We start from the raw sequence: 13,683 nt of genomic DNA on the forward strand, positions 1-13,683 counted from the left end.
TTCGTTCAATACTCCTTACTATCAATTCGTATCAGATTAATTTCATGCATTTTACAACCTTTTTGTATCAGATACAATTGCATACTTTCTACCGTTGTCATTCATTGTTTCCCCCATGCCGTGTGTTTTAGTTCCCACAGTGGAACTTACGAATTGCTTGTACACGGTTCTTCTCTCTCATTTATTTACTAAAGTTATTGCCTGTGCGTCATGCATGGCCACACTCTTGGGATGTGTTGCACATCCACTCCAGTCCAAAGCAAACCCAGTCGCACTTTACTGTCCCAGGTAGGATTCGTTAGCTTGTTTGTCATGTCAAATTTGTGGCCACTCATGGTGTCACCTGTACCATATGTTTGGTTCCCGCAGTGGAGCTTACAAAGCATTGATACGCACTTCTCGTGTTCTATTTTCTACACCAAACCTCGTTGTTTTGCCCCATGCACGGCATCACACTACACGTTCCCGACATGTTTCACTCCAGCCACAGTCCGCCGCAAACTCACTCGCATGGCCCACTGTCGCAAGTAAGATTTACACATGCTTTATGCCTTATCAATTTGCTACCATTCATTCTCTCCCATATCGTTCATTAGTGGCCCCTATGGAACCTACGATTCAAACAGGCGTTGTCCTTCTACCTTCTACTGCTTGCTTAAGGTACAAACAAACCAGGTGTTTCTATCCTTTCTCAGTAACCCAATTCTTATTGATTGAGACCTTGCAACCATGCAAATCATCTCGGCAGTCTGAGACCCTTGCAACACATGACCCTTACAAAATGCAAAAAAAAAAAAAAACCGCAAAAAGTTAAATATATAAAACGCAAAAAAAAAAAAAAAAAAACTATTGCCACCACGTAATCTCAGCCCAGCAACCTGACACCTGTTGAGACCGTTGCAACGATGCAAAATTCGTCTCCACAGCCTGACACCCTTGTTAAGACCCTTGCAAACGCAATACCGTCTTAGCAGCCCCACACTCATCGAGTCTTGCAACCACACTAAATCGTCTCAGCAGTCTGACACCCTTGTTAAGACCCTTGCAACACATGACCCTTACAAAACAAAAAAAAAACAAAAAAAAACGCAAAAAAATAAAATAAAAAAAAAAAACGCAAAAAAAAAAAAAAAAACGCAAAAAGAAAAAAGAAATATAAAAGTGCAGAAAAAAAAAAATAATTGCCACCACACAATCTCAGCCCCGCAACCTGACACCTGTTAAGACCGTTGCAACGGCGCAAAATTCGTCTTCGCAGCCTGACACCCTTGTTGAGACCCTTGCAAACGCAATACCGTCTCAGCAGCCCCCCACTCATGGAGACTCTGGCAAGCACAGAAAATTGTCTCAGCAGCCTGACACCCTTGCAAACGCAATACCGTCTCAGCAGCCCCACACTCATGGAGACTCTTGCATGCACGCAAAATTTGTCTCCGCAGCCTGACACCCTTGTTGAGACCCTTGCAAACGCAATACCGTCTCAGCAGCCCCCCACTCATGGAGACTCTGGCAAGCACAGAAAATTGTCTCAGCAGCCTGACACCCTTGCAAACGCAATACCGTCTCAGCAGCCCCACACTCATGGAGACTCTTGCATGCACGCAAAATTTGTCTCCGCAGCCTGACACCCTTGTTGAGACCCTTGCAAACGCAATACCGTGTCAGCAGCCCCACACTCATGGAGACTCTTGCAAGCACACAAAATTGTCTCAGCAGCCTGATACCCTTGTTAAGACCCTTGCAACACATGACCCTTACAAAAAAAAAAAAAAAAAAAAAAAAACGCAAAAAAATAAAATAAAAAAAAAAAACGCAAAAAAAAAAAAAAAACGCAAAAAGAAAAAAGAAATATAAAAGTGCAGAAAAAAAAAATAATTGCCACCACACAATCTCAGCCCCGCAACCTGACACCTGTTAAGACCGTTGCAACGGCGCAAAATTCGTCTTCGCAGCCTGACACCCTTGTTGAGACCCTTGCAAACGCAATACCGTCTCAGCAGCCCCCCACTCATGGAGACTCTGGCAAGCACAGAAAATTGTCTCAGCAGCCTGACACCCTTGCAAACGCAATACCGTCTCAGCAGCCCCACACTCATGGAGACTCTTGCATGCACGCAAAATTTGTCTCCGCAGCCTGACACCCTTGTTGAGACCCTTGCAACACATGACCCTTACAAACGCAAAAAAAAAAAAAAAAAAAAAAATATGCAAAAAAAAAAAAAAAAAAAAAAAAAAAAAATTGTCACCACACAATCTCGGCCCAGCAACCTGACACCTCTTGAGACCATTGCAACCATGCAAAATCGTCTCAGCAGCCTCACACCATTGTTGAGATCCTTGCAAACGCAATACCGTCTCAGCAGCCCTACACTCATCAAGACTCTTGCAACCACACAATACCATCTCAGTAGCCTCACACCATTGTTGAGACCCATGCAAACGCAATACCGTCTCAGCAGCCCTACACTCATCAAGACTCTTGCAACCACCCAATACCGTCTCAGCAGCCTCACACCATTGTTGAGACCCTCGCAAACGCAATACCGTCTCAGCAGCCCCACACTCATCAAGACCCTTGCAACCACACAATACCGTCTCAGCAGCCTTACACCATAGTTCAGACCCTTGCAAACGCAATACCGTCTCAGCAGCCCCACACTCATCAAGGCCCTTGCAACCACGGAATACCGTCTCAGCAGCCTCACACCATAGTTCAGACCCTTGCAAACACAATACCGTCTCAGCAGCCCCACACTCATCAAGACTCTTGCAACCACGCAATACTGTCTTGAGCAACCTCCCACTCGTCAAAGACCTTTGTGACCATACAGTCTCGCCCCAGCAACCTGGCATTCATTGAGACCCTTGCAGCCAGACAAATCATCTTTGGCCTCATGTACACTGCTGTTGGTAAAAAAAAAAAAAAAAAAAAAAAAAAAAAAAAATGGGTTCAGGCGGATGTTCAGAGGCATTCGAAACGCATTCGAAACGCCAATGCCTGTAACAGCTTGTAAACACTGCCAGATGCGGTAACTCATGTTTACCAGCGTTTCATTCACAGTCATTTTCATAAAAAATTAAAATAAAGGGGAATATTGTCTCAGCAACTTGACACTCATTTGAGACCCTTGCTAAATGTAATATCATCTCAGCTACCTCACACCCTTCTAGACCTTTGCAACCACACAATCTCATCTCAGCAACCTGACACCCGTTCAGACCTTTGCAGCCATACAAAGTCATCTTAGCAACCTGACACTCATTTGAGACCATTGCAAATGCAATATCGTCTCAGCAACCTGACACTCATTTAGACCCTTGCAGCCATACAAAGTTGTCTCAGCGGCCGACACTCATTTGAGACCATTGCAAAACGCAACATCGTCTCAGCAACCCCTCACTTGTTGAGACCTGTGCAACCACACCATGCCATCTCAAAACAAACCTCATAATCATCGACACCTTTGCAACCATGCAATATCGTCTCAGCAAACGACTGAGACCCTTGCAACCACCAATACCATCAAACCTTCATACTCAAGGCCCCTGCCATCACAGAATATCGTCCCAGCAACCTGACACCCTTGCAACCGCACAATATTGTCTGCAGTAGTATAAAACACGTAGCGGCACGCACCTACGTGCAAACCCGAATACAAACTAAACTTGCAAACACACCTCAGTGACAAACAATCAAACACACAGTGGCACCCAGTTGGCCATTCATCTTCAGTGGCACGCGGGCCACTCATCTTTTCTCAGTTTTTTCCCTGCGGTTAGTTCAGGTTTTCATCCAGCACCAGCGAGTGCACGTTGGCCTGCGAGTGCACGTTGGCCTGCGAGTGCATGTATATCGTCTTGTTGAGCACCTGTGTATTGTCTTGATTTTCTCACACCAATGCAAGATCCAGTCCAAGTTCTCAAACTAGACCAAGCATCAGTAGCAGACTTAGCTATGTGGGACAACTTCCCCACCTGATAGAACATCATTTCAATCTTCATCCCGGCAGTGTCAGCCGAGCCACCAAAGGCTTTTGCAGCCATTTTTTAGGCCGCCACTGGTTCTCCAAACCTTGGCCCCCAGAAATTCTCTTAAATTTTTGCTTCACCCAGTCTTCATCACGCCTCGTGCTGCACCCCATCGTGGCAGCTGCCCAGGTCTGGGACCACACTTGAACAGGACAGACACTGTTCTTCACCACAGCCGACATCATCAATTAAGATAGATCTAAGTCACTCCCCATCACTTCCTGCGCAGGCTCGCGCAGCTGTCACTCCGTCACCAGTTAATATCTTATGTAGACCTTTTCCAGGCAAATGCAGCAGCTGATGCGCTTTCCTATTCCAACCTTGGAATGTATGTTTTTTCCAGCAAGAGCCTGGAGCCGACCCAACAACTATCCCTGTCCCACCATGGACATTGCTGACGATGGACTGAAGTCGCATCTCGCCAACGCAATCCAACTTATTAACCACTCCTTGGCACGCAACACACTGAAGGCCTATCGCACTGCTTGGAACACTAATCGCAAATTTTTGGCCCCTTGCCCCGAAGCAGCAGTTGGACACATCCTAGCCTTCATATCGTATTGCCACATGCAGCTGACCATTTCTCAATACTATCACGCCATATCTAGATGGCATCCAGCATTTCCTGTCCCTGCAGGACCCCAGTAAACCGTCAGTATTCTCGAGCCCATGCAGTCAAGTCCCTCCTACAGGGCATACAGAAGCACCAACCTGTAGTCAGTGGCAAGCGCCTACCTTTCAAGAGTCCCCTCTTTAGGCACATGTCTAAAATCCTTACTCGTTCCCTGTTTAGCGCTTTGCCCAGTCTAGTCACCCAACAGCCATCTACCAGGCCTTCTACGGTTCCCTACAACCTAGTGAATTTAGTCAGCGGCTCCGGCAGTCACACACTGCTCCGACGCCACCCGACTCGTTTTCGAACCACTACACTCTCACAGTCTGCAAACGCAACAAACCAGCCCCTGGGGTTGACATCAACCTGTTTCAGACTGACAACGCCTGACGCCCAGTGACGGTGTTCGACCCACTACTGCTCCATCTACCCAGCCACTCTGATGGTAGCTCGTTGCTACCCTTTCTAAACCAGCTCCCTGAGTGTCAGCCAGTGTGTCAAGCATGTCAGAATCCTCCTAAGTAACTTGGGCTTCAAACCCCAGTCAGTTCTCTGGACATTCTTTCCGAATTGGAGCAGTCTCAGTTGCCTCCCAACAGGGAGTACCAGACTACGTAATCAAGATACCAGGCTGATAGAAGTCTCCTTGTTTTGCCACATACATCCCAAATCCTCATGAAGGAATGGCACAAGCCTTTACCAAGCTGGCTCAATAAATACAAGAAATCAATATAAACTATTTCCCTATCTGAGTCTTTTGCCCCCTTTTCTTGGCATACTGACCAGACCACCAAGGCACACTTCAGGTCTATTTATGTTGTAAGTCTTGTCGCGTGTTTATGTGATCCACATCTCTCTCGGTCAGAGGGTAACGACCATAAATAAGAAGGCCAGTATGGTGGCCTGAGTTTATGGGAGGAGCCCGGAGGGTATTTAAGCAGCCCACTCACACATGCTCTTTGTCGGTTCAGTGTGCGGTACTACACGTCACTGGGCCGACTCTTCCCAGCTCACCTCATGTCCGTGAGTCTGCACATTCAATCGCATTCGACACCCTCCCGCCCTTCCCTTTTTCAGGGCACTTCTCAGCATGTCCTTCTTCAATTAACTACCCATTACTTACCTTGGGTATGCCCCCTTTTCTTGGCATACTGACCAGACCACCAAGGCACACTTCAGGTCTATTTATGTTGTAAGTCTTGTCGCGTGTTTATGTGATCCACATCTCTCTCGGTCAGAGGGTAACGACCATAAATATATATATATATATATATATATATATATATATATATATAATCTCCAAATTATCAGTGGGGCCGTGTTAAACCGGACCATGGGCCACAATTGGCCCACAGGCCAGACTTTTTGACATGCCTGACATAGACCATTCTCCTCAACGCCATTGATGTATGCCCTTCTACGCTGTGTTCCATGAGCGGTTCAAGCCTTGCTTTCAGATCGCTTTACTGCAGGGTAGTCTTCCCAATCACTATTGCAGACTGACATAGGTGAGAGCCAGCGGTGCTGTCTATGTGGACAGCTTTACCCCAGATGCCTGCATACTTGGATGTGCCTCTTTTAATCATCAAGCATTTGAGTTTCTAAATGTTGTACCTTCATTAAAGTGGATGTAAGCCCTCACACAGGGATGAAACAAATCTCCCTACATAAGTTTTACATGTATATCTGCTGTCTTCATCTTACTACTGTATATTCTTTAGAATTCTCACATCGGGTTAGAATTTTCACTTCCTCATTCAGAAGTAGGAGTGTCGTTCTGACATACTCTGTGTGACAGCTGATTGGAGGAAAGGCACACACCACCCTCCACATTGGCAGAAGGAAAATGCTTTCTGAGCTGTGCAAGGCAAGGCAAGCTCTCTGCTAATCTATAGCAACCTCCCACACAAATTTCCAGCTGCTTTTATCTCGTCTCAGGGAATTTGTCAGAAGTTATCATGCTGATACGGAGCATGGGAAAGCCTCAGGACTCAGTGCTTTGGAGAGAGATAAGAAAAAAACTACAGATATATGTGCTTAGGTCAAATTTTATGAATCAGGTTTACATCCATTTTTAATATAACCATATTGCTACACTTAGAGGCGCCTCTCTTCTCTTTTATACTCTGTAGCTCCTTCTGGATTTTACTTCTTATCCCCTTGTGGAGGATTCGATTTGTGGATGGACATTTTATGGTTACGCAACCTATCGCATTATATTGAATGAGGGGTTTTGCACAAAAACTACACGCTATCCGAAATAAGTAACAGTGATGAGTATTACTCAATCAAAAACAAATGAGTGATAAACTGTGCACATAATACAAATGCATAGAGAAAGAACTCTAAAATATAAAGTGAAGTGAAAAATTGTGAAAAGTGTCCCATAAATAAATGCAGTGATGAGCTGCCGAATGGGAATAGGATGCAGCTGAATGTCCACTAGGCCAGGTGTAAATAAATGACTGACAGATGAATGGTCATATCCGTAAAAGGGCTCCCAGAACTCTCACCTCAATGACAAAAGTATGGGGCATCAAAGATATCCTCAGTGTCAACCACCTCCTTGCAGCCACAGCGTCTTCCAACCTGTCACACTTCAATGGAGCTTCTCCTCGATCTATCCCTTTAGAAGAAAGATGGTGATGTGCTGGTATACAGAACTCAATTCTGTGTCACAACTCTGTCAAATGTCTTCCCTCTGTCAGTTCTTATAACAGACAGTGGTTTATATATTATCAACTCTGTTGGAGGGGCTTTGGTGAGATATCAGACCTTTGATATCTCCCCTTTGAGACAGGGAAAGGTGTTGGCTGGTGCAGATGATGCAAAGAATAATCAGACATATATGGATGGCTGTAGTTTACTTGGATTAATTTGTATTGAAGAGACATACAGCAGAGAGCATGGTGCTCATGTTAGCACACGAGATATAAAAGAACAACGACCATAGATAACAGGAAAATGCAGTAACAGATAGTTAACACAAAGAACATTATGATAGAGTATCTGTGTATAGTGACATCTAGTGGACATACTCCAAATACACAGGGAAATAAACCAAGCAATGTATAACATAGCATGAAACAATGTTCAGTCTCCAACACCCCTTCTCATTGTGAAGTGCTTAATTAGACAAACCGATTCTTCTCGTTAGATCCATATGTCTCTTTGCAGGCAAAGGCTTAGTAAGGATGTCTGCTAACATTTCCTCAGTGGGACAGTATTGTAGATCCATCTGTCCTTGCTCTTGTAAGTCTCTTAAGAAGTGATATCTCACGTCTATGTGTTTGGTTCTCGGGTTTATCCGCTCTGTCTGTGCGAGTGCTATACATCCTTGATTGTCCTCATAGATTGGCGTGGACTCTTTCTGGATCTGATCTAGATCTTCCAGCAATTGTCTCAACCAGATTACCTCTTGCCCTGCTTGTGAAGCGGCCACGTATTCTGCTTCGGTGGAGGACAGTGTCACTGTGGACTGTTTTCTGGTGGTCCAGCTGATCAGGCCGTCTTTAAATAGAAACAGGTGTCCACTGGTGGATTTCCGATCACTGGGGTCACCTGCCCAGTCTGCATCCACATATCCAGTCAGACCACTCTTCCCTGTTGATGAAAATTTCAGTTTAAAGTCTATTGTTCCCTTCAAATAGCGTATGATCCTTTTTGCTGCGTTCCAGTCCATCTGGGTTGGCTGGGATACTTTTCTGCATAAGAATCCCACTGCTGTAGCTATGTCAGGCCTTGCCACTGTAGCAATGTATAGTAACTTCCCCATTGCCCTTCTGAATTGTGAGTCATTTTGCAAGGGGTTAATTGAGTTGTTTAGTTCTTTAAGATAATTTGTCTCCATAGGCGAGTTGACTGGTTTGGCATCATTGAGCCCAAACGTTTCAATTACTTCCTGTATTTTGTGACTCTGGTTAATAAGAAAACTACCATCTTCTTCTCTTTCTATCTGCATGCCTAGGAAGTGTTTGACATCACCTAGATCTTTTGTTTCAAAGTCCATGTTTAAGACCTCCAGCAGTCTGGAACAATCCCCTTCTTGCTCATAACATACTAACAGATCATCTACATAAATGAGTACAAAGATCCACCTACCATTTAGTTTCTTGGTGTATAGGCAGGGATCGGCCTTGCTCCTCTGAAAGGATTCTCTCAAAAGCACCTCATTAATCTTCATGTTCCATGCTCTGGCTGCTTGCTTGAGCCCGTAGATCCCCTTCTTAAGTTTACACACCTGTTCTGGCTTTTGTGGGTCTACAAAGCCCTCTGGTTGCTCCATGTAGATGTCTTCTGTTAAGTCACTGTGTAGGAAAGCGGTTTTTACATCAAAGTGCTTTACTAGCATTTGTTTTGTAGTTGCAACTGTGAGTAGAGCTCTGATTGTGGTATGTTTGACGACTGGGGCAAATGTCTCGTCGTAGTCTTCTCCATATTTTTGGGAGTATCCTTTGGCTACGAGTCTCGCTTTATATCTCTCAACTGTGCCATCAGTGTTGTACTTGACCTTGAAAGTCCATTTACACCCAATTGCCCTCTTTTTGGCCGGCAGTTGCGTTAGTACCCAAGCCTGCGTGTCCTGTAGTGAGATGATTTCTTCCTCTGCTGCCTTTATCCATCTCTTGGCTTCCCTCTCTGGGAGTTGTGTTATGTCTTTCCAACAAGTGGGTTCTCTTACGCAGGATGTTTCTACTTTGTACGAGAGTCTGTTGGGGGGTTTACCTTTGTTTTCCCTCATTGAGCGTCTTGGTTCAGCGTCATTAGCTGGTTCAGTTTGTTCCAGTCTTTTCTGTGACACAGTATCACTTTCGGGGGTTCGTTCCATAGGAAAGAAAACCTGCTCAGCGTTATTTGGTTCTTCTGCTCTTGGCATGGCTGGCTCCGTTACTTCATTTCTCGGGTCCTCGATAAATGTTACGCTGCTGCTGATTGTCACTTTATCGGTCTTCGGGTCTATGATTCTGTATCCTTTGGTGTTGTCGGCATAACCAACAAAGACACCTTCAATTGCTCGATTCTGGAGCTTGCTGCGCTTTTCTCCCGGAATGTAAGCAAAAGCTTTGCTTCCAAATACCTTGAGGTGTCCTATGCTTGGTTTTCGACTGTGCCATAGCTCGTATGGAGTTTTGGTTGTTGCCTTGGAGTGTAATCTGTTTTGTAAGTAGGTGGCCGTTTGTGCTGCTTCTCCCCAATATTTTTCAGGGAGTCCAGAATCAGTCAACATGCATCTGATCATTTCAGTCAGGGATCTGTTTTTCCTCTCTGCTACCCCGTTCTGCTCTGGAGTATATGGGACAGTCTTTTGATGTTCTATTCCTAGTTCCCTGAGTGTATTCTCAACTTGAAACCCGGTGTACTCCCCACCATTATCACTTCTGAGTACTAATGGTTTTCTGTGAAATTTATTGCTTACTTTGGTAACATAGTCCTTCAGCTTGTCGAATACTTCTGACTTATTCTTCATTAGGTATGTCACTGTAAACCTTGAGTAGTCATCTATAAAAGTTAATATGTATTTATTTCCTCCTGGGGTGGTTGTTCTCATAGGCCCGCATACATCTGTGTGTATTAGGTCGATCGGTCTTGTTGCTCTGCTTTCACTTGCCTTTGGTGGGGTTACTCTGGTGGCTTTGGCCTTGATGCAGCATTCACACCTTAGCGTGTTTGGGCAGCCTGTTAACTTGAAGCCTTTCGTTAAATCCCGTCTGGCCAGCTCCTGTATGCTGTCAGGGTGCCTGTGGCCCAGACGTCTGTGCCATAAATGAATACAGTTCTTGTGTTTATGTGTGCAGAGCTTTGTTTCTTGCTCAACAACATCAAGTTCATAAAGGTGCTTGCCCGCTTTAGCTGTTGCTATCACTCTTTCCCCATCTTGGATAGTGCATTGGTCACCTTTAAACGTTGTGGTTAGTCCTTTGCTTGCCAGTCGCCTGACTGATATAAGGCCGCCATTGAGTCCGGGAACATACAGTACATCCGTCATTGGTATTTTTAACACTTGTCCATTCTCATTTTTACAAGTGACTATTCCATATCCTGTTCCTTCAGCAGTTGTGCAACTCCCGTCTGCAAGATATATGGCTTCTTTCTTGTCTGGATTGAGCTCTACAAAGAATTCTCTGTCGTTAGTCATGTGACTTGTTGCTCCAGAATCTATATACCATTTATGGTTGGTGACGGCATCTGTCACTTTAAAAGTTCCGTGCCACGCTGCTTGGTCGTTATTTTTCATCATGGTTATGAGTGCCTGATTGGGATCTTTTTCCCTCTGCTCATTCCTCCACAATGGACAGTCGCGCTTGAAATGCCCGGCCCTGTTACACCGGAAACATAGTTTGGCCTTCCAGTTTGGCATCTTAGTGTCTGTTGCTTTAAGTGCTGCTCCTGTATCGCTCTCTTGCCTGTGAGAAGCTTGCTCCTTTCTGCGCTTGTATTCATCTGAAAGTCGAGATTTCACTAACTGTAATGTGAGTTCTGCTTCAGATCTTGTCTCTAATGCATTAATCAGAGGGTTGTATGACTCTGGCAGGCTGCATAAAAGTATTGCTGTCACATGGTTATCTTTGATCTCCTCTCCGAGGTCCCTGAGTTGTGCAACAATCTCCAGCACGCTTCTTATATGTTCTTGCATATCCCCTTCTGGAGTCATTTTTGACTGATACAGCTTCCTTAGTAAATATAACTTGTTGTTTAAGCTAGAGCTCTCATGTAATCTACGGAGTGCATTCCACATACCTTTGGCAGTATCTTCCCCTTTTATGTGGATAAGCTGTTCATCTTCTACCAGTAGGGCTATTGTAGCTCTTGCCTGTCTGTTTTTCTTATCCCACTCCTGGTTGTCTACATCCGGCCTGTCTGTGGTGAGGACATCCCATGTGTCATCTTTGCTCAGCAACATCTCCATCTTGAACTTCCACATCTGGTAGTTGTCACTATTTAGCTTAGTGATCCCCAGTTTAAGATCCCCGCTGCTAGCCATGATTGATGTACCTTGCTCGTATTCCAAGTGCCTGGATACCTCAGAGCAGATTTCCTCCGCAGCTTGATCAAAGATGGTGTGCAGGTGAAGACTAGGCCTCTGTTCCGGCTGTCTGATGATTCACGTTGTCTGGGCCCATAACCTTTGTTGGCTGGTGCAGATGATGCAAAGAATAATCAGACATATATGGATGGCTGTAGTTTACTTGGATTCATTTGTATTGAAGAGACATACAGCAGAGAGCATGGTGCTCATGTTAGCACACGAGATATAAAAGAACAACGACCATAGATAACAGGAAAATGCAGTAACAGATAGTTAACACAAAGAACATTATGATAGAGTATTTGTGTATAGTGACATCTAGTGGACATACTCCAAATACACAGGGAAATAAACCAAGCAATGTATAACATAGCATGAAACAATGTTCAGTCTCCAACAAAAGGGACTGAGGATACAGAATATATCCCTAAAGATGAATGTATAGGAGACAGAGGCTATTCTCCATCCATAAACATAAGCATCGTAAACACAGTTTATGATGCTCAGTTATGAATGGACAGTCAGTGATCACTGATTGTTTTTTTTTTTTTTTTTTTTCAGTTGAAAAGCCTGTGGCGTGCAAAACACAACCCAAAAACTCCACCCGGTGCAGGGAAAAATGTGCACACACATAAAGAGTGACATCACAAAAAACTGCGACGGGTGCAAACGTCAGTGGTCCTCCGAAAAGGACCCGTCTCTGATCCCCCGGGGCGTTAGGCTCCTGACAGGGAAAAGAGTTACTGTGGTCCATACAGCCGAAGCCATATGGACCCATCTTGGTCCAAGCAGCCGAAGCCACAAGGACCCAACATCCTCGGAGGGACTGCCGAAACAGAACCCTCCTCTGTGAGGCTCCCCCAAAGGGAGACCCCATGAGAGCCGGTGAACCTAACCAGAAGGCCGAGTCCACCAACTCCCAAGACTTTCAGAGACCGGCCCGAGGACCAGCACCCTACTCGCCACACTAAAAGTGCAAGCACCAAACAGAAAAAGTGACAAAACAAGACAAACAGGGGAAAATAATAAAAGAAAGTAGGGAAAAGGAAGATGGGAAAGTGAGGAAAGTGACCAATGTGAAATACATTGGCCGGCCCTCCGGCCAGGATAAAAATTCCACTGGTCCTAGCCAAAAGGCCCGGCCCAAGCGGCAGGTGTGAAAAGTGTGTTGTGGAGATCAGTGACCTGAAGGTGCCACACGATGAGTGCCCCTCAAACACTCGTGCAATGTATGGCACCCCTGGGCTGCCACTCCAGGGGCACAATCTCCACAGGCTTTTCAACGGTCCCTAGCCCCCAGGTCCGGACCGGCAGCACCCTTCCCAGCCAGGAAGGTGGGAGAAGAGGTCGGGGAGAGCCTACTGACGCAGACTCCACCCACAACCCCTAACTCTCCCACCTAATCACATTCTGGAAGTACTACCCGCTCCTTCCCGGTTAAAGGAGAAGCAAGGGTTCCCTCCAGAACAACTGACTGGGGCAGATACCACCAAATCCAGGCCAACGGCCAGGGACCCGGCCTCTTGGCTTCGACCTCATACCTCTCTGTCCACATCAGAAGGCTTCCACCTCCACACCAACAGGCTTGGCGTCCGCCGACTGCCATCCCTTTCCCCCTGCCACAGGGTACCGGGGACAGTCAGCTTAGCACCACCTATTGGCAACTGATAAGAACAGATACTACACTTGATCTTAGCCAAAAGGCCGAGAAGCGATCACTGATTGTTGATTCAGAATACTAGCATTTTATAAAACTATAATCTTGCCACTATAAAACTCTGGTTAGACCACATCTGGAGTATTCTGTCCAGTTATGGTCACCAGTCCCCAGAAGGGATGTGCTGGAACAGGAGAGAGTCCAAAGAAGGGCAACAAAACAGGACCTCAATTGTGAGGAAAGACTGCAAACACTAAATGTATTCTCGCTGGAGAAAAGACGCTTGAGAAGAGATATTTATAGTGATTTACAAATATATCAATGGCGATCCAAGCATAGGAGAAAAACTAATACGTT

At 45.4% G+C, this 13,683-nt stretch overlaps 1 pseudogene; it reads right to left on the reverse strand.

Moving 5' to 3' along the window:
- Nucleotides 1-13,254: 13,254 nt before the first annotated feature.
- Nucleotides 13,255-13,385, reverse strand: LOC120925158 (annotated as a pseudogene).
- Between the last annotated feature and the right edge of the window lie 298 nt (nucleotides 13,386-13,683).

This window comes from Rana temporaria, chromosome 1, assembly GCF_905171775.1.
Source record: "Rana temporaria chromosome 1, aRanTem1.1, whole genome shotgun sequence".
Taxonomy (NCBI): Eukaryota; Metazoa; Chordata; class Amphibia; order Anura; family Ranidae; genus Rana; species Rana temporaria.